General features: G+C 36.4%; 1 protein-coding gene across 1 annotated transcript in view; it reads left to right on the forward strand.

Annotated features, from left to right (window-relative positions):
• DDIAS (DNA damage induced apoptosis suppressor) overlaps positions 1–20,172 on the forward strand; it is a 48,383-nt gene extending 28,211 nt beyond the window's left edge. The window contains exon 6 of the mRNA XM_079105568.1: positions 18,221–20,172. The gene's annotated coding sequence lies outside the window, so the exon portion shown is untranslated. The remainder of the gene's footprint in view (positions 1–18,220) is intronic.
• Positions 20,173–25,777: the final 5,605 nt, after the last annotated feature.

Below are 25,777 nucleotides of genomic sequence, written 5' to 3' on the forward strand. Positions count from 1 at the left end.
AAAAAAAAAAAAGAACCCCCTTCTTGTTTTCTGAGGCATTTTGTTTTGTTTTATTCTAGGATCGAACTCAAGTGTACAGCTATGTTTAACCACTGAGCCACATCCCTAGCCCCTTTTTTAATTTTATTTTTTATTTTGAGACAGGGCCTGGCTAAGTTGCTGAGGCTGGCTTTTGAACCTGCAATCCTCCTGCCTCAGCCTCCCAAGCCACTGGGATTATAGGTGTACACCACAGTACCAGTGTTTTCTGAGGTTTTAAAAATATATATAGTATTTTGCCAAATATGGCCAAAATGCCACACGTCAGTGTTCTACCTACATTTTGTCCAGCACAGTTTCTAAATCAATTAATCCTGGTTTAATGATACACTGATTAGTAAAACAGCTATCTATACCTCCAGATTTTTAGTATTTAAAAAGGGTAAGGGACCAAGGGTATAGCTCGGTGGTATACTGAGCCTAACCTGCATGAGGCCCTGGGTTCAATCGCCAGCACAACACACAAAAAAGTTCCCCTCCCCACCACAGACAGAACCAGCTTTGTTGCATGCCTTCTATATGTCAGGATATCATCACTTTCTCACTAATTCCTCATACATCTAGATGCCCATAGACTCTTTGTTCCCTTCTACTAAGGTGTACTAAGCATCTTGTAACACTTAAAAGTTCTCCTCATGAGTACTTGAGGATACCAGGCCAGATATTGACTTCTTCTGATCATGACTCATTTCATAGTCACTATCATCAGTGCTAATATATCCTGCTTTTAAAAATAAAAGTTTTTTGGCCTTACATCAGTTTATTCTGTAATCAGTTTATTCTATAATCACTGTCTCCATTTCCTATCTTCCAACTGTTCTGAACTTTCACAAAGCACTCTCTCATCTCCATTACTCCACTAAAACAGCTCTTTCAGGGTCACCAATAATCTTTGTGTTGTTAAATCCACTATTATCTTAGTCCTCATCTTTTTCAATAGATTAGTATTATTTGATTTGGTTGATCACAACCTCCTTTAAAAACGTTTTTGTTTACCCCATTTGTTTACAATAAAAAAAAATAAAAATTTTTTGTTGCTGCATTCTAATTATCAAAATAGTGGAATTCATTTAATATATTTAACATGCACATAACATAATTTGGTCAGTTTGCATTGTCCAGTGCTCCACTTTCCCTTCCCTCTTTCCTCCTCCATCCCCATCACCTACTTCCATTTCATGAAATTCCCACCCCCCCCCCTTTTTTTTTTTTTCTCTAGCTTCCACATATGAGAGACAACATATGACCTTAACTTCCTGAGTCTGGTTTATTTCACTTAACATGATCTCCAGTTTTATCCATTTTCCAAACTGATATTTTTTGTAGTTGTAAAACTACTTTATGTATATATACTACTTTTTTTTAACCCTTTCATCATTGACAGGCACCTAGGCTGGTTCCTATAATTTGGCTATTGTCAATTGTGCTGCTGTAAAGCTGGGTATGCATATTGGCTATAGTACACTGACTTTAGTTCTTTTCAATAAATATGAGTGGCATAGTTAGGTCATAGAGTGGTTCCATTCCTTGTGTTTTATTTTGTTTTTGCTTTTTTACTGGGAATTAAACCCAGAGGCACTTTACCACTGAGCTATATCTCCAGGCTGTTTTAATTTTGAGACCAGGTCTTGCTAAGTTGCTGGCACTAGCCTCAAACTTGTTGATCCTCCTAAGACACTGGGATTACGGGCATGCACCACTGTGCCCAATCTGTTCCTAGTCTTCTGAGGAAACTCCATACTGATTTCTGTAGTGGTTGTACTAATTTATAACCCCAATAACAGGGTACAAGTTTTCCTTTTTTCCTGTTTCCTTGCTAATATTTATTACTAATTGTATTCTTGTTTGCTATTCTTACTGAATAAGAGTGAGATGAAATCTGAGTGCAGTTTTAATTTGCATTTCGCTAGTTGCTAAAGATGTTCAGTATTTTTTTTCATGTTTATTAGCCATTTGTATTTCTTTTGAGAAATGTTTGTTTAGTTCATTTGCCCATTTGTTTGGGTTGTTTTTCTGGGTTGCATGTTTGTAAGTTTGAATTCTTTTGTATATTCTGGATATTGATCCTCTGTAAGAAGAGTAGCTGGCAAAGATTATTCTATACATTCTCTCTTCGTTCCTTTGTTGCTGTGCAGAAGCTTTTTAATTTGCTATTATTTATTTATTATTTATTTCTCAGTACTCGGATTGAACCCAGGGGTGCTCTACCACTGAGCTAATCCCCAGCCCCTTTTTTTTCTTTTTTATTTATTTTTATTGTAACACAAATGGGATACATGTTGTTTCTGTTTGTACATGGAATAACAGCATACCACTTGCGTAATCATACATTTACATAGGGTAATGATGTTTGATTCATTCTGTTATTTTTTCCTTCCCCCCTCCCCCCCCCCCCCCCCTTTTCCCTCTGTACAGTCTCTCCTTCCTCCTTCTTCCCCCCTCCAGTCCCCATTATGTGTCATCATCCGCTTATCAGCGAGATCATTTGTCCTTTGGTTTTTTGAGATTGGTTATTTCACTTAGCAAATATTCTCCAATTTCATCCATTTACCTGTAAATGCCATAATTTTATATTCTTTATAGCTAAGTAATATTCCATTGTATATATATATACACCACAGTTTCTTTATCCATTCATCAATTGAAGGACATCTAGGTTGGTTCCACAGTCTGGCTATTGTGAATTGAGCAGCAATGAACATTGATGTGGCTGTATCTCTGTAGTATCTGATTTTAAGTCCTTTGGGTATAGGCAAGGACTGGGATAGCTGGGTCAAATGGTGGGTCCATTCCAAGTTTTCTAAGGAATCTCCATACTGCTTTCCAGAGTGGCTGCACTAATTTGCAGCCCCACCAGCAATGTATGAGTGTACCTTTTTCTTCACATCCTCTCCAACACCTATTGTTGCTTCTATTCTTGATAATCGCCATTCTAATTGGGGTGAGATGGAATCTTAGGGTTAGTTTTTGGTTTGCATTTCTCTTATTACTAAGATGGTGAACATTTTTTCATATGTTGTTGATTGCTTGTAGATCTTCTGTGAAGTGTCTGTTCACATCCTTAGCTCATTTATTGATTGCATTATTTGTATTCTTGGTGTAGAGTTTTTTGAGTTTCTTTATATATTCTGGAAATTAGTCCTCTATCTGAAGTATGAGTGGCAAAGATAGTCTCCCACTCTGTAGGCTCTCCCTTCGCATTGCTGATAGTTTCCTTTGCTGAGAGAAAGCTACTTAGTTTGAATCTATCCCAGTTATTGATTCTTGCTTTTATTTCTTGTGCTATGGGAGTCCTTTATAGGAAGTCTGATCCTAAGCCAACAAGGTGAAGATTTGGACCTACTTTTCTTCTATAAGATGCAGGGTCTCTGGTCTGATTTCAAGGTCCTTGATCCATTGTAAGTTGATTTTTGTGCAGGGTGAGAGATAGGGGTTTAGTTTCATTCTGTTGCATATGGATTTCCAGTTTTCCCAGCACCATTTGTTGAAGAGGCTATCTATTCTCCATTGCATATTTTGGCACCTTTGTCTAGTATGAGAAAACTGTATTTATTTGGGTTTGTGTCCGTGTCCTCTATTCTGTACCATTGATCTACCTGTCTATTTTGGTGCCAATACCATGCCGTTTTGTTACTATTGCTCTGTAGTATAGTTGAACTTCTGGTATTGCGATACCCCGTTTTCATTCTTCCTGCTAAGGATTGCTTTAGCTATTCTGGGTTTCTTATTCTTCCAGATGAATTTCATAATTGCTTGCTCTATTTCTGTAAGGTGCATCATTGGGATTTAATTGGAATTTTATTGAATCTGTATAGCACTTTTGGTAGTATGGCCATTTTGAGAATATTAATTCTGCCTATCCAAGAACATGAGAGATCTTTCCATCTTCTAAGGTCTTCCTCAATTTCCTTCTTCAATGTTTTGTAGTTTCATTGTAGAGATATTTACCTCTGGTTAGATTGATTCCCAAGTATTTTATTTTTCTTGAGGCTATTGCAAATGGAGTTGTTTTTCTTATTTCCCTTTCAGGTGTTTCATCGCTTATGTATAAAAAATGCTTTAGATTTATGCATGTTGATTTTATAGCCTGCTATTTTGCTGAATTCATTGATGAGGTCTAGAAGTTTTCTGGAGGAGTTTTTTGGATCCTTAAATATAGAATCATGTCCATCAGCAAATAGTGACAGCTTAAGTTCCTCTTTCCTATTCATATCCCTTTAATTTCTTTAGTCACCCTAATTGCTCTGGCTAGAGCTTCAAGGACAATGTTGAATAGAAGTGGTGAAAGAGACATCCCTGTCTTGTTCCCGTTTTTAAAGGGAATGGTTTTAGTTTTTCTCATTAAGAATGATGTTGGCCATGGGCTTAGCATAATTGCCTTTACAATGTTCAGGTATGTTCCTACTATCCATATTTTTTCTAGTATTTTGAGCATGAGGGGTGTTGTATTTTGTTGAATGCTTTTTCTGCGTCAATTGAAATAACCATATGATTCTTATCCTTAAGTCTATTGACCTGATGGATTATGTTTATTGATTTATGGATGTAAATCATCCTTGCATTCCAGGGATGAACCCCACTTGATCGTGGTGCACAATTTTCTTCCTATGTTTTTGGATACGTTTTGCCAGTATTTGTGTAAGGATCTTTGCATCTATATTCCTCAAGGATATTGGTCTAAATTTTCTTTTCCTTGATGTGTCTTTGCTGGTTTGGTATGAGGATGGTATTAGCTTCATCAAATGAGTTTGGTAGGGCACCCTCCTTTTTCTATATTCCTGGAATACTTTGAGACGTATTGGAATGAGTTCTTCTTTGAAGATCTTGTAGAACTCGGCTGAGAATCTGTCTGGTCCTGGTCTTTCTTGGATAGTAGGTTTTTAATGGTTCTTCTATTTCATTGCTTGATATTGATCTGTTTAAATTGTGTATGTCCTCCTGGTTCAGTTTGGGAGGAGCATATGTCTCTTGAAATTTGTCAATGTCTTCGGTAGTTTCTATTTTGTTGGAATACAGATTTTCAAGTAGCTTCTCATTATGTTTATGTATCTCAGTGGTGTCTGTCATGATGTTTCCTTTTTCATCCCAAATTTTAGTAATTTGAGTGTTTCTCTCTCCTTTCTCTTTGTTAGTGTGGCTAGGGTTTGTCTATTTTGTTTACTTTTTCAAAGAACCAACATTTTGTTTTGTCAATTTTTTGAATTGTTTCTTTGTTCATTTCATTGATTTCAGCTCTGATTTAATTATTTCCTGTCTTCTACTACTTTTGCTGTTATTCTGTTTCTTTTCTAGGGCTTTGAGCTGTAATGGTTAGGGTCATTTAGTTGTTGACTTTTCATTCTTTTCTGGAATGCGCTCCATGCAATGAATTTTCCTCTAGTACCCGACTTTCATAGTGTCCCAAGGAGATTTTTGATATGTTGTATCAGTTTGTTCTCATTGACCCTCTAAGAATTTTTTATCTCCGCCCTGATGTTTATCTGTTATCCATGTTTCCAGTGTCAATAGCATATTCATTTAGTCTCCAGGTGTTGGAGAGTAGTTTCTGTTTTTTTTATTTGTCATTGATTTCTACTCTCATGTACCATTGCTGATCTGATAGACACAAGGCAGTATGCTCCTGGTGTTTTGCTTTCCTAAGGACTGCTTTGTGGCATAACATATGGTCTATTTTCGAGAAGTTCCATGTGCTGCTGAGGAAGAAAGTGAATCCGCTTGTTGATGTATGGAATGTTCTATATAGGTCCTATTAAGTCTAGGTTATGATTGTGTTATGAGTTCGATGGTGTTCTGTGTTTGGGTTTGACGTGTGGAATATCATCTAGTGGGTGACAGCAGTGCGTTAAAAGTCACCCCAGAATTATTGTGTTTGTGGTCTATGTGATTCCTGAAATTGAGAAGGATTTGTTTGATGTACAGGGATGCACCGTTGTTTGGGGCATAATATTTACTATCGTTATGTTTTCCTGATTTAAGCGTATGAATGTCCTTCTTTATCCCTTCTGACTAACTTTGGCTTCAAGTCCACTTTATCTGATACAAGGATGGAACCCCCACTTTTTTCCTGAGTGCATGTGCATGGTAGGTTTTTTTCCCATCCTTTCACCTTTAGTCTGTGGAGTCTTTTCTATGAGCTGTGTCTCTTACAGGCAGCAATATGTTGGGTCTTTCTTTTTAATCCATTCTGCTGTCTATGTCTTTTGACTGAGGAGTTTAGGCCATTACCGTTCAGGGTTATTATTGAGATAGATTGGTATTCCAGTCATTTGGGCTTATTTTTGGTTTTTAACTTGGCTTGGTTTCTCCTTTGAGTGGTTTTTGTCTAAGGTAATTCCTCCCTTTCTGACCTCCATTGTTGTTTTTCATTTTCTCCTCATGGAATATTTGTTGAGAACATTCTGTAGCACAGGCTTCTATTTGTAAATGTTTTTAACTTTTGTTTATCATGGAAGGGATTTTATTTCATCTTCAAATCTGAAGGTAGTTTTGCTGGGTATAGGATTCTTGGTTGGCAACCATGTTCTTTCAGAGCTTGAAATACATTGTTCCAGGCCCTTCTAGCTTTTAGAGTCTGGGTTGAGAAGTCTGCTGCTATCTGTATTGGTTTCCCCCTGTATGTAATCTGTGATGCCTTTCTCTTGCGGCCCTCAAAATCCTATCTTTATTTTGAATGTGAGGCATTTTCATTATAATGTGCCTTGGTGTGGATCTGTTGTGATTTTGCGCATTTGGTGTTCTGCAAGCCTCTTGTATTTGATTTTTCCATTTCATTCTGAGGCTTGGGAAATTTTTCTGATATTATTTCATTGAATAGGTTGTTCATTCCTTGTGTTTGTATTTCGTGCCTTCCTCAATTCCCAATAATTCTTCAATTTGGTCTTTTCATGATGTCCCATAGTTCTTGGAGAGTTCTGCTGTATTCTTACCATCTTCTCTAGTTTGGGCAACTTTATTTTTCAAGATTAAATATTTTGTCTTCATTGTCTGAGATTCTGTCTTTCAAGTGGTCTAGTCTTTGGTGATGCTTTCTATTGAGTGTTTTATTTGGTTTATTGTCTTCTTCATTTCAAGGATTTCCGTTTGTTTTTTTTTAACATCTCTATCTCTTTGTGAAATGATCTTTTTGCTTCCTGCAGGTGCTCTTTCAGTTTATGGTATATCATTCATTGCCTACATTGCTCTTATCTCATCCTTTCTTCTTGGATATCTTACATGATATCTGAAGTCCTTTTCTGACATTTCTTCTAACATACTGTCATTGGATTCTATTAATATAGAATCTAGATTTGTTTGGATCATTTTCTTCCTTGTTTTTTCATGTTGTTCATGTATCTTCCCCTCTAGCAGGCAGATCTGGGTAGTTGTAGATTTCCCCCTATAGGGTTTATAGTTGCCATATAGGTTTCCAAAACCTTTTCTTTAAGGGGATATGAATATTAGCAGTGCCCAATTCAGACACTATGCAATCCTAGACCAAATAGCCCCTATGGGGACAATAACAAAATTGTCATAATAACAGAATGAGTTCACATATTATCTTCGGTAAAACAACAGGTTTGCAATAAGGTCTGCAGTTCCTAATGGAGGACAGAGAGGATGCAGAGGGATGTAGAATGGGCTGTTAATGGGATAAGAAAAGAATATACAGAAGTTCTAGATAATAGAAATAGAGTGTAATCAAAAGAAATTGGATGTTAGCATGCAAAAAAGGGAGAAAGAGCCTCTGAGGGAACAGGTAAACAAAGGGAAAAGAAAGCAAGAAAGTAAAGAAATAAAACTTAATTTTTTTTTTAAAAGAAAAGAAAAATCTACTGTATAAAAGTCATATACTAATGAAACCTCACAGTGTTTCAGTAGCCTGATGCATGAGAGGTACCTGACAATGAGCTTCAAGCCTCCAGCAGGCGTCTCAGGATAGGATTTGCCCACACCTAAAGATCGGAGCTATGACTTCCAGGATTACCCAAGATGGCCGCTCTGGCTTCCAAATGTGTTGGCAGATGGGGAGCTGCAGTTCAGGGTGTGGCCGTGGTTCAGCTGGAGGTCCGGAGGCAGGGTGTGGTTGGTCAGTCAGGGGTCTGGAGGTCAGGTGTGTTGTGGTGTGGTTGCAGGATCCTGCAGGCCAGGGTGTAATCAGTTGGTCTGGGGTCCCGGTGATAGGGCGCAGTCAGTTGGTCTGGGGGTCTGGCGGCAGGGAGCAGTCAGTCGATGTGAGGGCCCCAGAGGCAGGGAAGTGATCAGTGCGGCTGAGGGATCCTGGAGACGGGGCTGCGTCAGTCTGGCCAGGGATCCTAAGGGGCCTGGCTGTTGTCTCAAAATGGTGGCAGCCATGTGTATTAAACCTGCAGGTACTGTAACAGTTAACCTCCAGGCAACAGCAGGCAGCTGGTGCTCACTGGCGGTTGGCGATCAGTTTGCTGACTGTTTGTCGGACGATCGGGAGGTGAACACGCTTGAGTTGGGCGATGGATAGGTATAAGGCAGCCGATGGACAGGCAAGAGGCAGGCAAATGGCGGTTGATAGGCGCCCTGACAGTGAGCAGTCTGCACTCAAAAAGGCGTCAATGTTGCTGGCAGACTGCAAGTGATCACAGTAGACAAATGGGTAAACAACAGGGGATCAATAAGCAGCAAAAAACTGGCCTCACCAAGAAACAAATATCCTCTGCTTAAACCCGAGTTACAGAGCGACAAGGAACGCAGCCTCCTCTAGTCCACCATTTTGGATCTCCTCCCCCAGCCCTTTTTATGTTTTATTTTGACTACAGAATCTTACTAAAATTCATAGGCAGACCTCAAACTTGAGATTCTTTCTGCCTCAGCCACCCAAGTCTCTGGGTTCTATATGTTAGAGTATTGACCCTACATTTTCTTCCAGGAGTTACATAGTCTCTGTTCTAATTCCTAGGTCTTCAATTGAGTTGACTTTTGCAAGATTTGTGTTCTCCATCAAAGTTCAAGCTGTAATGCAACACAGGCATGTTTACTGTAACTTAAGTTTCACATGTATAATGGAGCCATATTACCTTAGGAAACCATTGTGGTTAGAATGGAGCTATTTTTTTAAAAATTCCCTAATAGTATCCAATCACAACTGTAACCCTTTTCTGTGCCACCCAAGTTTTAAATTAGCTAATCGTTGCATAAATTTTTTTACCCCCAAACTCTTCTTGTCAGATCAAGGGGCAGTGCTTCATTATGGATAGATATTGGCAGACTGCCCACCCAGGTGGTGTTTGGCTCGCTGGATTCCCTTTAGGAGTGCACCCTGCTGCAGAAGTACTTTTGCCCTTGCTAACCCAGTTCTGAACATGTGCTTGATTTATTGCATCACCTTAATATTTCTAACACTTTGTGTAGGATCAGAGATAGAGATCTAGTTTCCTTCTTCTACATATGGATACCAAATTTTCCCGGCAACTGCTAGGCTTCATACAGTTAGTTCTTGTGGATTCCTAAAATCAAAGTCAGAAAGACTCTTGTTTCTCCAAGCTTACTTTTATCTAGATGTGGAAATATAGCTATTCTCTGGAAGTTTGAATAAATTCCAGGTATGAAGATTTAGATAGTATATCTTATATTATTATTGTAGTTTCGTGCAAGTAATGGGAATAAAATATTTTAGTTCAGGAAATATATGTTCCTGAAATATTCAGATGTGAAAAACTGACCTTAAGCATACCCATAAGATAATGGTTTAAATATAATTCCAGGTTCATCTCTCTGTGGCAGATATGTCTGAGGATACGTAAATATGTCTGTTGTTATGTTTGAATGTGAGGTGTCCCCCCAAAAGCTCCTGTGTTAATGTAGGAATATTCAGAGGTGGAATGATTAGATGGCAGCTGCAACCTAATCAGTCCATCCTAGTTTGAATGGAGAATTGGGTTGTAACTGTAGGCAGGTGGGACATGACTAGAGAAGGTGAGTCACTGGGTTCCTGCCCTGGAAGTGTTCATCTTCCCTGAGGCCCCATCCCCGCCTATTTTCTGGCTACCATGAGCTGAGCAGTGCTTCTCCACCATGATGTTCCACCTCACCTCAGGCCCAAAGTGATGGAGTGGACATACCACAGACTAAATCTGAAACCATGAACTACAATAAGCTTTCCCTTCTTGAAGTGTTCTCAGTTATTTAGGTCACAGGCAAAAAGTTGACTAACACATCAGATATAGTCTGCAAGTTAGCAGATACTGAATAATTGATCAATTAATGATAGAATCTTCAAGGTTTTTCATAATAGTTTTCCAATTTGCCAAAAAAAAAAAAATATATATATAATATATATGTTTTTGGAGCATTACATTACCCAAATGAAAAACATAATGATCTGAACATTTAGATATTTGGAGGATAATCCATGTTTATACCTTCCTTCCAGTGATCTGTAATGATTTACATATGAAGGAGCATGTTAAAATTTGAGGGAAGTTTGCAATTTGCTCTAGTTAGCAATGGAAAAACCAGTGTGCTAGGTGAACTAACCTGCCTAAATTCCCATAGGGACAAGAATGAAAAAAAAGCTTTTGAGTCAGTTTCTCCTCCAAGTAGTAGTAGTTCCCTACAAGTGTTTGCTACTTATAACTTAGTAGATGGTATCAGAATAATATGAGATTGCCAATATCTGACTGGTTTTAACCTATAGAAATAGCAATTTCATGTGGTTCAAATATTGACAAGAGAACACTTTAAAACCACAATGTGCAAAATCGGAACAGAAATTTCTGCAAAACATCTTTAAAAAAAAAAAAAACTTATTAGCAATGGGTATTGAACCCATGAACTTTTACATTCTAAGCACACAGTCTACCACAGTTACACCCCCGATATCCTTTTAATGAAGGCAGTGAGATAGCAAAATTTAAGAGCCTTGTGTCAACTATAGAGAAGGTATCATTGAATAATACATAATTATAGCAAATGATTTTTACAAAACCTAATACTTCATAAATGCTAAATGATGACAGATACGATTCCAAATTGCCCATATGCCAATTATATAAAAACAAAAATGCCTAGGGCGTGCAAGATCATATTTGTCCCTTCATCCACCCTGTTACTATGCTCCATACCTATCATACTTTAAATTAACACATTAGTGTTAGCTATTAATGGTATTCTTTTGTAGTATTTTCATACATGTAGATGTATCCATTGAGCATACATAACCATCCTTCTACCACCCACATACCATCATCTGTTCCCAGTCTCAGGTAATCACTTGTTCTACTTTTAGGTTGACTCTTTTTTAAATTTTCACATATGAGACAACATGTGGTACCTGTCTTTCTATCTGATTTACTTGGTTTAAGATAATATCCTCCAGTTTATTTTGCTGCAATGAAAGGATTTCACATTTTCTTTATTCTCTATATATACCCACACCGTATTGTATAATGATCTGTGTGTGTATATTTATATACTCACACATACCCACACTGCATATATTTTTTCATCATTTGTTGATGGGCACCTAGATTTAGCTGTTGTGAATATTGCTATGATAAACATAGTCAAGCAGGTATCTCTTTTGTATGCTGACTTTGTATCTTTGGATATAACCCAGGAGTGGGAGAAACTGGGTCATATAGTAGTTTTATGAGGAACATCCATACTGTTCTACATAGTGGCTATGCTAATTTACATTCCTAGAAACAGTATATGAGTTCCTTTTTCTCCACATCCTCATCTGCATTGTTATTTTTTGTTGTTGTTTTTTGATAATGGCCATTCTAACTGGTATCTTATAATTTTGATTTGAATTTCCTCATGGCTAATGATATAGAGCATTTTTTCATATACTGTCATTTTTATTTCTTTTGAGGAGTGTCTATTGAGATCATTTTCCCATTTTGATTTTTTTATTAATTTTGAGTTTTTTATACTTTCTGGATTTTAACCCTCTCAGATGATAGCTGGCAAATATTTTCTCACAATCTGTAGATTGTCTCTTAACTCTGTTGATTGCTTCTTTTGCTGTGCAGATGCTTTGGGGTGATGTTATCCCATTTGTCAATTTTGCTTTTCCCTGTGCCTTTGGAGCCCTATCAAGAAATTCATTGCCTGGACCAGTATCTTGAAGTGTTTCTCTTATGTTTTCCTCTAGTAGTTTCAGAATTTCAGGTTTTATGTTAAGATCTTTGATACATTTTGAGTTGATTTTTATCAGTTCAAGATAAGAGATAGTTGTTAAGTTTCAATATTTTGCATGCAGATACCAAGTTTTCCCAACACCTTTTGTTAAAGAGGTTTTCTCTCTCCAATGTATGTTTTTGGTACCTTTGTCAAGAATCAGTTGGCTATAGATGTGTGGTTTCCTTTCTGGGTTCTCTATTTGTTCTGTTGTCTATATCTATTTTTATGTGATACCATGCTTTTTTGGTTATGATAGCTCTTGTAGTATGTCCTAAGATCAGCTTCATTCTTTTCTTTTTAAGATTGATTTGGCCATTTGGGGGGCTTTTGTGCTTACATATGAATTTTAGAAATTTCCCTAGTTTTTCCAAGAATACCATTAGCATTGTGATGGGGATTGCATTGAATCTGTAGATCACTTTTGATAGTATGGACAGTTTAACAATATTTCTCCAATCCATGAACATGGGAGGTCTTTCCATCTTGTAGTATCTTCTTCTGTTTCATTTATCTGTTTTACAATTTTCATTGTCCTTAGTTGAGTTTATTCCTGAAGTATGTTTGTTTTGTGGTTATTGTAAATGGAATTGCTTAAATTACTTCTTTCTCGACAAATGGGTTATTGGTGTGTAGAACAGCTACTGATTTTTATATTTTGATTTTTGTATCCTGCTCCTTTACCAAATTCATTTTATCAGTTCTACTAGCCTTCTGGTAGATTCTTTAGGCTCTTCTATGTAAGAATCAATCCGAAAACAGAATGACTTTCTTCTTTCCTACTTCATGTCTTTTTTTTTTTCTCTTATCTAATTGCACTACAGCTTCTAGTACTGTACTGAGTAAGAATGGTGAGAGTAGTCTTGCTCCTGATCTTAGAAGAAATATTTTCAGTTTTGCCTCATTTTAGTACAATACTGACTGGGTTTGTCATATATTTTATGACAGGCTTTTATCATGAACTAATGTGGAATTTCATCAAATACTTTCTCTTTATCTCTTGAAATAATCATGTGATTTTTATCTTCATTCTGTTCATATAATATATTACATTTATTGATCTGGATATGTTGAAACATCCATGTATCCCTGTAGTGAAACCAACTCAATCATGATGGGTTTTTTGTTGTTGTTGTTGTTGTTGTTTTTTGTACTGGAGAGGGAATCCAAGGGTGCTTAACCACTGAGCCATACCCCCAGCCCTTTTTATTTATTTATTTATTTTAAATTTTTTGTATTTTGAGATAGGTTCTCACTAAGCTGCTTAGGGCCTCACTAAGTTGCTGAGGCTGACTTTGAACTTGCAATCCTCCTGCCTCAGTCTCTAGGATTACAGGCAAACACCATTGCACCTGGCTGATATATGATCTTTTTTATGTGCTCTTAAACTTGAGTCACTGGTACTTTGTTGAGGATTTTTGCATCAATGTTCATCAAGGTTATTGGTCTGTGTGTTTCCTTCTTGTGTTTTCCATGGATAATGCCAGTCTCACAGAATGAGTTGGAAGGGTTCTCTCCATTTCAATCCATGGAATATTTGGTAAGAAAGACTTAAGTTCTTCTTTAATAGTTTGGTAATATTATCAATGAAGGACATCTCTGTGGGAAGTTCTTTTTTATAGACTTTTATGATTCAGTATCATTACTTATTGGTCTATTTAGGCTTTTATATCCTATATTCAATTTTACTAGGTCATATGTGTTCAAGAAATTGTCCATTCCTTCTAGATTTTCCAGTTTATTAGCATATAGTTTTAACATAATCCCTAATTATCCTTTATATTTCTGTTTTCAGTTATGATGTATCACAACCCACAAGATCTTTACAGTTTTTCTGAACCAGGGTGGTGAGTCAGATTAGAAATATTAAAGGTATGAGAAATTAAGAAATAAAGACAAAACACAGAAATAAGTGAAAAGTCAAGGCACAGTGGGATGATCCAGCTCTGAGACTGGATCTAGCCACAAAATGGAGCCCATGCTTTATTTATATGGGTAGGAACACCAGTGGGATTTAATATGAAGAACTTCCTGAGGAAAACAGGATGAAGATGGCAAAAACAAGTTGGTTGGGACTTAGCAGGTTACACCCACCTCCTCTACTTCTAGGCTGCTGCATTTGAACCTAGGGCTGTCTGAGGCCAATGGGCAGGTGTCAGCATAAACTGAGCAGTCTCAAATTGATAGGATTTCACCAAGAATTCTCAGAAAAACAATGCCCCTACCTTGAGATGGCCCATAATTCATTCCACTGCTCCCAATATCTGTGTCTCCTCTTCATCTCTAATTTTATTTATTTGGGTCTTTTCTTTTTGTCTTGGCTAGTCTAGCTAAAGGTTATCAATTTGTTTATCTTTCCAAAGAACCAACTCTTTTGTTTCCATAGGTTTATTTTTCCCGCATTTATTTCTGCTCTGGTTCTTGCTATTTTCTTTCCATCCCAAGTTTTGGTATGTTTTGTTTATATTTTTATTGTTTAGATTTTTTTAAATTCACTTCTGAATTCCTTAATGACCCACTATTTGTTCAAAAGTGTGTTGTTTAGTTTCTATGTATTTGTATAATTTCTTATGTTTCTCTTATTGTTGACTTATAGTTTTATTCCATTGTGATCAGAAAAGATATAGAATATGACTCAGTTTTATCAAGACTTGTTAAGACTTATTTTGTGATCTACTTCATGGTCTACTCTAGAGAAAGTTGCATGCACTGATAGAAAGCATGCATAATCTGCCGTTTGGAATGTTGTTTAAAATTTTGTTAAATTCATTTGGTGTATAGTTTAACTGTGATACTTCTTATTTGACAGGGAGTGGGGTTGGATGATGTGAACATTGATGAGGGTAAACTGTTATTGGTGCCTATCTCTCCCTTTAAGTTTAGTATTAATAGCCTTTGTTTTAAAAAATTGGATATTTCAACATAAGTGCATGTTCATTTACAATCATTATATCCTCTTTATGAATAGATCCTTTAATCATTATATAATGACTTTGTCTCTTTTTAAAGTTTGTCTTAAAGTCTATTTTTGTTGGTGCATTTTAATTATACTTAATACTAGAATTTGTTGATATATATTTGTACATACAATATAGTTTAGTCAGTTTTGTTCTCCAGTATCTCCAATTTCCAACTCTCCTCCTTCCTCCCCCTTGTCCTCTTTATCTGTTCCAGTGGTTATCCTTCTGTTTTCATGAGACCATCCTCCACCTTCCCCCCCCACCTTTTTTTCTCCTCTGTAGTTTCCATATATGAGGAAAAAAACACATGACCCTTGACTTTCTGAGTTTGGCTTATTTTTCTTCACATAATGCCCTCAAGTTCCATTCGTTTTACTGCAGACAACTTATTCTTCCTTATGGCTATAGAACTTCATTTTGCATATATACAACATTTTCTTTATCTAGTCATCCATTAATAGACACCCAAACTGGTTCCATAACTTGGTTATTGTGAATTGTGCTACAGTAAACATGTGGCACAGTAATATAACATGTATCACTGTAGTATGCTGACCTTAATTCTTTAGGATAAGTTCAGAGATGTGATATAGCTGGGTCATATGGTAGTTCCTAGTCTTTTGAGGAACTTCCATTCTGATTCCAAATGGCTACACTAATGTCTTAAGATCTGTTTTGTCAAATACAACTATTTTGACTTGCTTTAGGATTCCATTTGCTTGAAATATAATTTTAGATCCCTTCATTTTCATTGTGTATATCTTTACAGGTAAAGTGAGTTTCTTGTAGGTAGCATATTGTTGGGTCTTGGGTTTTTTACCCAGTTTGCCAGTCTATCAGAGAATTTTATTTATTTATATTCAGGGTTATTATTGAAAGGTATAGATATATGCCTGTCATTTTGTTGATTTCCTTCTCTTGATTTTGATATTCTTTGTTCTTTTCTTCCTTTCTTATTCATCTTTATGCTTCCATGGTTTACTGTAATAACATTTGATTCTTTTTTCTCTTTTGTGTACTTACTCTTCTAGTGGGGTTTATACTCGCATACACTATCATGATTCTATTGTTTTTCTTTCACTTTTGAGTGCAGGATTGCATAAAGTGTCTTTTGTTAAGGCTGGTCAGGTAGTCATGAATTCCCTTAGTTTTTCTTTGTGTTAGGAGATGTTCATTTCTGAAGAATAGTCTTGTTATAATCTTGGTTGGCATTTTTGTTTCTTTCAGCATTTGCAATATGTCATCCCATTCCCTCTTGGGCTGATGGTTTCTGCTGAAAACTTTGCTGTTAGTCTAATGGGGTTGCCCTTAAATGTAACATGGTGCTTTTCTCCTACAAATTTAGAAATTCTTCCTTTGATCTGCTTTTGACAGTTTTATAATATGTCATGGTTAAGATCTTTTCTGATCATATCTATTTAGGGTTCTCTGTGCCTCCATATATAGTTGTCCATGGCATTCCCAAGATTAGGGAAGTTTTCTGCTATTATTTCATTGAATAAGTTTTCTGTGCCCTTAACCTTTATCTCCTCACCTTTGGATGTTGCAACAATGCAGATTTTTTGTTGTTGTTGTTTAATAGTTTCCCAAAGATCTTTAATACTTTTTTTCTTTTTCTTTTCTTTTTCTTTTTTTTTTTTTTTTTTTTGTCTGAATAGGATATTTCCAAAGACCTCTTTTCAAGCTCAGATATTTTCTTCCACTATTATTAAGACTTTCAATTTTTAAATTTGACTTATTGAGCTCTTTTCCAAAATTTATGTGCAGTTCTTTTGCAGAACCTCCCTTTGCTTAATATCTTATTACTTTCTTGTGTATCTTCCTAATTTTATTTATTTATCCATATTTACTTGGATCTTATTGAGCTTTTTAAAAATCATTATTTTGAATTTTTTGTCAGTTCATCCATTTTGATTTCTTTGGAATCTGTTACTACAGAATTATATTTTGAAGGTGTCATATTGAACTTGTTTTTCCACATTTCTTGTGTTCCTCCATTAAGATTGGAACATCTGGTGCACATCTCTACCACTTATGGGATGGCCTTTAGAAGCTTTTTCCTGAAAATGTGTCTTGGGTTATCACTTGTTTGCAATGTTAGCTTTATTTCCAGCTGGGCACCATAGTGTGGTCTCCCTGAAGCTTCTTTATCTGTAATTAATGAATGAGGGCACAACGTGTACTATGTCAGAGCTGGTGAAGTCCACTATCTCTCTATGCTTTGCAAGAGCAAGGACACTCAAGCAGTTCAGGCAGTTGTGGTGTAGACCACAGAGAATGTGAAGTGCACACTGTGTAGCTTCTCCTACAATGGGAATGGTGGTTCCTAGCAGGTGATGGGGGTTTCCTCTGGCACTCTTGGTGTTGGTTTTGTTTCTAATAAGACTATGCAGCACTGGCTACACCAATAGTGGAAACAGCCTGAAGCTATTATCCTCTGACCAGATAGTAGTTACAGGTACCAGAGCTTCATGGGGAGAGATAATGGCAGGAACCACAGCACCTTCACTGTGGTGCTCACACAGAACCCTAACAGCAGTGTGTAGTTGGAAAAGGTGCAGGGGCAGCCTGTAGAGGGAACTGCATAGGTGAGATGGTAGCAGAAATTGCAGTGTCCCTATGTGCTGTTATTGTGGGATTATATTGTAGGAGTACCCACCCAGGAGCAGGATCTCAATCTCCACTACCCCCTCCTACTCCCAGCTATATGTATCTGGGGATACCGTGACAAATGGGGCTTTTCTCCCTTGACTCCTTTAGTTAAAGTGCCTACCGTAAAGCTAGTAGGAGCAAAATGTGGCTGAAGCCAGGCAAAATTCCTCTTAGGCCTCCCTTGACGGTTCATGCCCATGGGCAGGGAGGACAGTAGGGGAATATTCCTCCAGCTGAAGTGCCTGCGGGAGCAAGTGGAGGAGAGGGATTACAGCAGGCACTAAGCCAAGTTTCTCTTCTGACCTTAAGCCAAGCAGAGTAGGGGGGCAGTATGACAGCCCCAAACCCCAGAACCCAGCCTTACTCAAAGCCACCCCAGCGCACCTCTGTGTTCAGGGCAGCAGTAAAACTACAGAGCTCTTTCTTTTCCCTTCTAGTGACAGGCACCCATGTATGCTGTGCTGAAGGGAAGGGCAGTAAGAACCACATGAGTGGCTGCCTTCAGACCAGGTACCAGCATGAATTCATCTACAACCTGCCATGCCCTCGATCTCAGAGGGCAAGCTTCCCAGTTAAGTGTGACACTCTTTATTCTCCTCAGTGTCACAACTGTCCCTTACAATGCAGACCGCTTGGTGGATTTGAGTCAGTTACTCTGCTTTGCCATGTTTTTTTCACAAGGCAGATACCTACTTAGGCAGTGGAATGTATGTGGGATCCCAGAGGTGGTATATGCAAGGGTTTCTGACCCTAGAGCAGCCCAAATTCAGGCAATAGCTCCCTTCTCAACTGCCTATAGCTTCCTGGGGGTTTTCTGGGAGATGTTGTGAAATCCGTTCCTAAAACAAAACTACCTTGCAGGTTTCCAGTTACTTATCTATTGGGCTGCAAGCCTGTGAGGGTTGTTAAACTTTCCAGGAGCTGGGATTGCCAGCATCGATGCTGATAGTTTGTTGGGACTGTCTCTTTCACACTTACGTCTGCAAGGATATTTTGTCTCTCTTACTATGCTTTTATAAGAGGCATTCTCTCAAATGAATGTCCGAAGGCAAAGAGTATGAGAGGCAAGGATTGGACTGGAGATGAATTTCAAGAAAAGGGAACTCCAGCCATGAAGGTGGGGACATCTGAAAGGCAGATTCTTGAACTTGCCTTATCCTCAATAAATGGTGAATAAATGAATGGATGAATGAATAAATGTCTTATTAGTGAGGAGTAGGTAGTCTCTTTCTCTTGTGAAGGATAACATTTTAGGTGATATCTCTAAAGAACATAGAACCATATAATACATTTTAGCTGGAAGGATATCTGGTGCCCATATATTGAACTTGTAAAAATTAAGGCTTGAAATAAAATTTTTACCCTAATATCTAATGGTACTAGAATTTTTAGCTTCTCAGAGTCAGGATTAAGACATTGGTTCCCAGTGTAATACTCCTTCAGCCTTATCATAAGTTAAAGCATCTTTCCTATCACTATAAATAATTTTCACATCCTAAATATAGCAGAATAGTCTCATTTAGTGTTGAATAATTGGAAGAGACCTTAAAAGTGATCTAGATTATCCTCTCTATAGAGGAGAAAACCATGGTATAAAACATTAAATGACTTGTTCAAGACAAGTTAGAGAATCAACATTCAAATCATGTATCCAGATTCCCAAATCCAGGGCACATTCCACGTTATGCTAAAGGATATTAGTATACTTAAACTTATTTGCTTTTTGCATGTTGACATGGCATATGACCCTCTCAATGTGGGCAACAGGAAATGTTTATTTATGTACAAGTACATGGGAAAGCAATTTCCATTCAACTTTTTAAAAAATTATTACAAATAAAAAGGTTTTGTTAATACATTCATTCTTTGCACACAAAATACATTCTTTTTCCTTTTTCTCTCAGTATGAATTATTTCTTAATAAAAACTTAAGCCACAATGAACAGTCAGGTGGTTTGGCAATTTAACAATCTTTTTTCAAGAAGGAAAAATTTTAAAGACAACATATAAAAGAAATTGTACCTCAAAAATGTTTCACTGACTCCTAAAAGACTGAATGAATATTCCATTCCACCATCATTGTAGCTATCCTTAAAAACAATGCAAAAGACTTTAGAAATTCTGTGATGACAATGCAATTTCTACAAGACCAAAGCAGTCTTCAAGAAATTGATTATCATATCTACATGACAGACTCATAGAAAAAAATTTTATGGACATATTGGAGAGTTAGCCATTATTCAAGAGTCTCCTAATTGATCAAGGGAACTAAGATCATAAGTTGCATTCCCCAAGTAGTAATTTAAGAGTTATGTTTAAATACAGACAAATGACATGATTTGTTAGGCTAATTGCTTTTAAGAGATGTAAAAACATATGCCCACACACACACACACAAAAAAAAAATTACATAAATGTTCATAGCAGCATTACTTATAATAGCCAAAAAATGGAAACAACCCAAATGTCCATCAGCCGACGGACAAATAAAATGGAATATTACTTAACCATAGAAACAAAGTATTGATTCATGCTACAACATAGATGAACCTTGAAAATATAAAGTGAGAAGCCAGACACAAAGGCCACATATTTTAGGACTATATTTATATGAAATGTCCAATATAAGAAAATCCATAGAAATAATCCATAGTTGCTGCCAGATGCTGGGGAGGATGAAGAAGAAGTGACTACTAATGGATACAGGGTTTCTTTTGGGGATGACACATGTTCTACAATTAGTGATGATATTGCACAACAACATAGTAAATACACTAAAAACATCGAATTTTATACTTTGAAAATGGTGAAGTATATGGTGTGTGTATTATATCTTAATTTTAAAACAAGGGACACTTCATTTTAAAATATTTTATTCAGGTTCCTTTTTCCTCCCTGTCCCCCTTTTAAAATGTTGAGTGAATTTTCAGTAAATCATCTTTCTACAGAATGTTTTTCAGCTAACTGCACTCAGGTCATCAGTGGCTTATATTTCTAATAGGCTTTTTGTTAAGTAAAAAGAAATTAATACATGGACACAAAATATACATTGTATCATTAATATTTGCATATTAGCATTTAGAAACAAGTACTATGCTTATATTGAAGCTGATTAGATTTTATATGCTAATGTATAAGATTTTACTGAGATCCTACATATAAAACCAGTAGCCAAATATTAAGAATTGAATTCATAAAACTCAATGAATAACCTGTTTGTTAAAATGTGTATATTAAAGATCCATGTTTTTTAATGGAAAGATAGAAGGGGAAAATCAAGGAATCTCTTAAGTCTTCATAAAGCAGCTTCTCTAAATATTTTAACTAGCTGCTGAGATCTCCAGAATTATATTTTGAATTTTATTTCATCCTATACTAAAAATCATGCATTAAAGTGTGTGTCACAATATATAGGGCACACTTTTTCCCTTTAGATTATCAAAACTCTTCTTAATTCTTTATTAGCTGAATTTTTTAGCAGAGTAGGTTTTTTTAAAGCTGAAAACAAATTTTACTCATGCATTAGTACAAATACATTTATGCAGCTCCTTTATATACCATCAAGAGCTCCAATGATGTGGTATGTCTAGAGGACACTTCAGTGAGTAGAAATTAGAAGCCAGCATTCCAGTCATTTGGATTTTTTTTTACAACAGAGGCATGAAAACCCCAAAAGAGTTAAGGGGATAAAATTTGTTTTAATTGTTTAAGGAAATCATTTGACAGTCATTTGTCAAATAACCTACAAGAAATTTCCACTAGCATTCTGTAATTACATAGGACAAGAGAATAGTTATTCCTAATGATTACATTCCAGAATGCAATACAATTAGCAGCTGTTTTTCAGAGGGCTTATCAAACTTAGTATTGTTATTGAATCCAGGCATAACAGTGTAACCTTAAAAGCTGTGCACCATTTAGCCAACTAGTAAATTATGCTATCTGATCAGATTTTTACCTTGTTTTTTTCTCTATATGAATTTTTGCTTTATTAGGCATTTGGTACTCCAAGTTTTATTTCAGAACATAGTGCACACGTAGAAAGTGGGGGGGGGGCTTTTTGGGTGTTGGTAATTACATTCATCAAATATTGTCACATATGAAATTAACTCTTAAAGCAGATCCCAAAACTGGTATTCATAACTTCATTTTTACCAAGGGATGGAAACAAGCCACACAACCAGAATTATTCTTCAGAAGCATACTTTGTTATCAATTATATGTTACAAATAAAGAAGAAAAATACATGTATAATTGAAGAACTCTTCAATTTAATAAACATTAAGATCTAAATCTGATATCAATAAGAAGCTAAGAGTTCTGTGGGCAGGGGATATAGCTCAATGTAATGTGCTTGACTACCAGGCATGAAGCCCTGGGTTCAATCCCCAATACTGCAGGAGGGGGAAGAAGTAGCCAAGAATTAACAAAGACTATCCTGACATTGAGAGAAGAATGATTATCACTTTAATGAGATTTTTCCATTATTTAAACCAAGTTAAGCAAAAAAGAACAATAATAAGTGGCAAATGTGGCTCCTTAAAAAGAAAGGGATCAACCCATTTTTCTTACCATAGAGAATGGGATCAAAGAGGTTTAAATTGCACTGTGAGGTATTTCAGTTCTAAGATTAAGTTTCCTGATGAGGAGTTTACAACCCTGGAATTGCCTATTGAAAGAAAATATCTTTGCATAAATACATAAAGAAACAGTGACAGTAATGCCCAAAAGCAGATCAAATAAGTGATTTTCTTTTAAGGAACACATCAGGAATGGAATTGTTTTCTTTTAAGCCAAAAAGAAAACAATTGGTTTTGTCCCTGAAGGATCTATACTTGTATCATACTATCCAAATTTTTTGTGTTACCCCAGATGATCTTAAAGTGAACATCCTGCCTCAGCCTTCCATGTAGCTGGAATCACAGACACATGCCACCATGCCCAGTGCCAAAATCTTCTATTAATTAAGGAGGAAAGAACTAATAATTTGAGTGGTTACTATTTACTGAGCACTCTACTTTTAACTTTCTCATCTAACGTTCACAATAATGCTGATAAGTCTGGCATATTTATAAAGATGCTCTTTGCCTAAAGTCTCAGCTAACTTATGCATCTTAAGGCCCCTTACACTTGAATTAGTGTTTCCCTTCTATACATCTTTCTACCTCGCTCTTTAAAATGTCAAAATCATCACCTACCAAGGAGTCAACAGGAACTAGAACACAGCATCTCCAAAATTCTGCTTTAAGCTAGTGGCAATGTAACATTTTGACTTGTACATCTCAGTAAGTCAAATTAGTGGGGGCTAGCCTTTGTGTTCTGACCTCTTATCCAAAGGAGTCAGAGAAAGGCTTACCCAAACTACGGTATATTTCTCCCATACTGATTCAAGACCAGTGACTTTGTTTTTTAAACCAATGAAAATCTATAATTCAGCCTAGAAAGAGTGCAAATTATTTTGCAGGTGGAATCATTTGGGTGATAGGCTTTATAAGCAAAAATTGCTTATAGTTATCTCATTTTAAAAATCAAAAGCCTGTGCTTTGTTACATTCTACATGGAGCAATTTGGCCTCAGCTTTTTAAAACTCACTTTCCAAAGAATCAAGGAAACCCACCAATTTTTTAGACTTTTCTAAAGTAGATCCCAAGGACTGTGTTATGCCAGTGACCCACCAGTCCATCTCATGGGAGCTGAAAAACTTCATGTTGGTCTATTTTGTGAGGTCTTGAATGGAAGAGTCTGCTCTGTTCAAAAGGCCTACCCTAAAATCCTGAAGAGATCATTATGCATTACAATGATATAATTTCCATGACTCATATAACTTACAAAAACAATATCGTTTTATTTTTAACTCAACAACTAGTTTGTGGTTTCAACAGGACATTGGTGAATGGACTGGCAAGATAATCCCAGCTTGGAGTAAGACAGCAGACCAGCCTCTTGGCTTAACAAGTAACCAACCTCTTCCCTGAGAGGTGAATATATTTGTGGCAGATGAACAAAGCCTTTTTAAGAAAAGCATTAGTTATGGGTCAAAAGGTACTTAATTAAACATGTTATGAGAAGAAAAGCACTGCAATGTAGAATTTTAAGTTAATAGGTCATTTAGTCAAATCCCCAACCAATGCTTGAATCTTCTCCACATTCTCTTTGCTCAGTTCCTGTCTATCCTCTCTTGACAGAGGATATTACTTGAGGTGGCCCCTTTCATTGAAAGTCAACTTTGAGAAAGTTTTCCCTAACAAAGCCCAAACTTGGCCTCTGTAACTTCTATTCAGTGGGCCTTATTCTACCTCTTTGAACTACAGAGCATCTTGCTATAATAGACTAGTTGTGTTCACCTCCCCCCAATCCTTCAAGTATTCTTCAAACATCTTAAATTTTAAATTCCTTCAGCAGGCTGGTTATGCCTCAATTTGTTTTTAATTTCAAAGTATGGCTCCTAGGAATGATGGGACTTCAGAAAGAAGTACCATTTCTCTTCTTCTAACACGACTATTTTAGTTAGTGGTTTGAAGGGATACTTCTTAACTCAGTATGAATAAATGATCAGCATGTACAATGTAGGAGAAGGCAGCTTTCCTTTCAAATTCAAAAAGGCTCTTGTCGGAAATGAAATCTAAAAGGAAGAAAATACATCCTAATTCCTTGCTGTTAAAATTAGTGTTTAACAATACTGCTTAGGTGGAATACATTTGTCAGAAGAATGAGATGCAAATTTTTTTTCAGTGCTTTTCTCTGACTCTAAAGTATTATAGTTACATCAAAACACACCTGTCAGAACCATGACTGAGGAAAGTAACCAGATGCAGTTAAAACAAAAATTCTAGAGAAAAAATGAAATGACAAATCCTAAAAAAAAAAAAAAAAAAACCTCTTACAGGAACAAATGAGGAAGTGATCCCTAGGTATTTATGACTGAAATATACAAAATTCTATAAGGTTCAGAAATAGAACATGTCTATCTTTAAGGCCATTGATATGATATATGGGGGAAAAGAAGTGTTTTTCTGAGTATGAGATGAATTCTCATTCTGTGGCTCCATTTACAAAAAAATCAGAAGACCAGTTCAAAATAATTTGCAACTGGTATTTATTCAGAGTGAGTTGTTAACTGAAATTTGATGCTGGATCTGGAGGAACTATGGGACAGCTTAAAGGGTAGATGAGGCAAATAATTGACCTAACACTGTGGCGATCACCAGTGTCCTCCCAAGGCATGCATTCATTAACAGAAGAATAATAAGAGTCTAGTCCTGTGTTGAATTTGTTCCTTCCTCCAATAACTCTAAAATAATCCTAATCCAAATACCTTCTTTTGGTCAGTGGCTTCTACCTTTCTTACCAAATTCTAAATCAGAACTTGACATTTTGTCAAAACAATCAAATTGTTTCATTTTCAGTTATTTTCTTGCCACTTTACATAGGGAGAGATGCTAACGAAAATGACTAAAAGATGGGAAAAAGAAAATCCAGGAAAAACCACTGACTTAACCCAAGTAATCTACAGAGAACATATTTGGCCCTATATAATCACAAGTTAATATTAATATAATTCAACAGATCTAATGAAAGTATACAAAGGATCAAAAAGTCTTGCACAGGCAAAGGAAAAAGCATGAAATCCTTTGAAGATTTAATTTATACAAAGCCATGTCATTGATAACAGCAAATTATGATTTCATAGATTTTCCCAAGCTTAACTCTAACATGAAGGTATTTTCACTGGAAACTGAAAAAAGTTTTGCTATATATTTAATAACTTTATTAAAAGAAGGAAAAGATCACACCAAAAATAGAAGGCATGGACTCTGGTCTTATTTGTCAGAGTCAAGCCAAACTAAACTATAATAAAGCAACTCTTTTTTTCTTTTCATCTGCCATTAAATAAGAATTTGTTTTTTTTTCTCCCTAAGGAAGGCTCATCTCAGCAAATATTGCCCTTAAAATAAGAACAATTAGGCAAACCTGTAAATTTAGGTTCTGGCCTA

Source organism: Sciurus vulgaris (genome assembly GCF_902686455.1).
Source record: "Sciurus vulgaris genome assembly, chromosome: 11".
Taxonomy (NCBI): domain Eukaryota; kingdom Metazoa; phylum Chordata; class Mammalia; order Rodentia; family Sciuridae; genus Sciurus; species Sciurus vulgaris.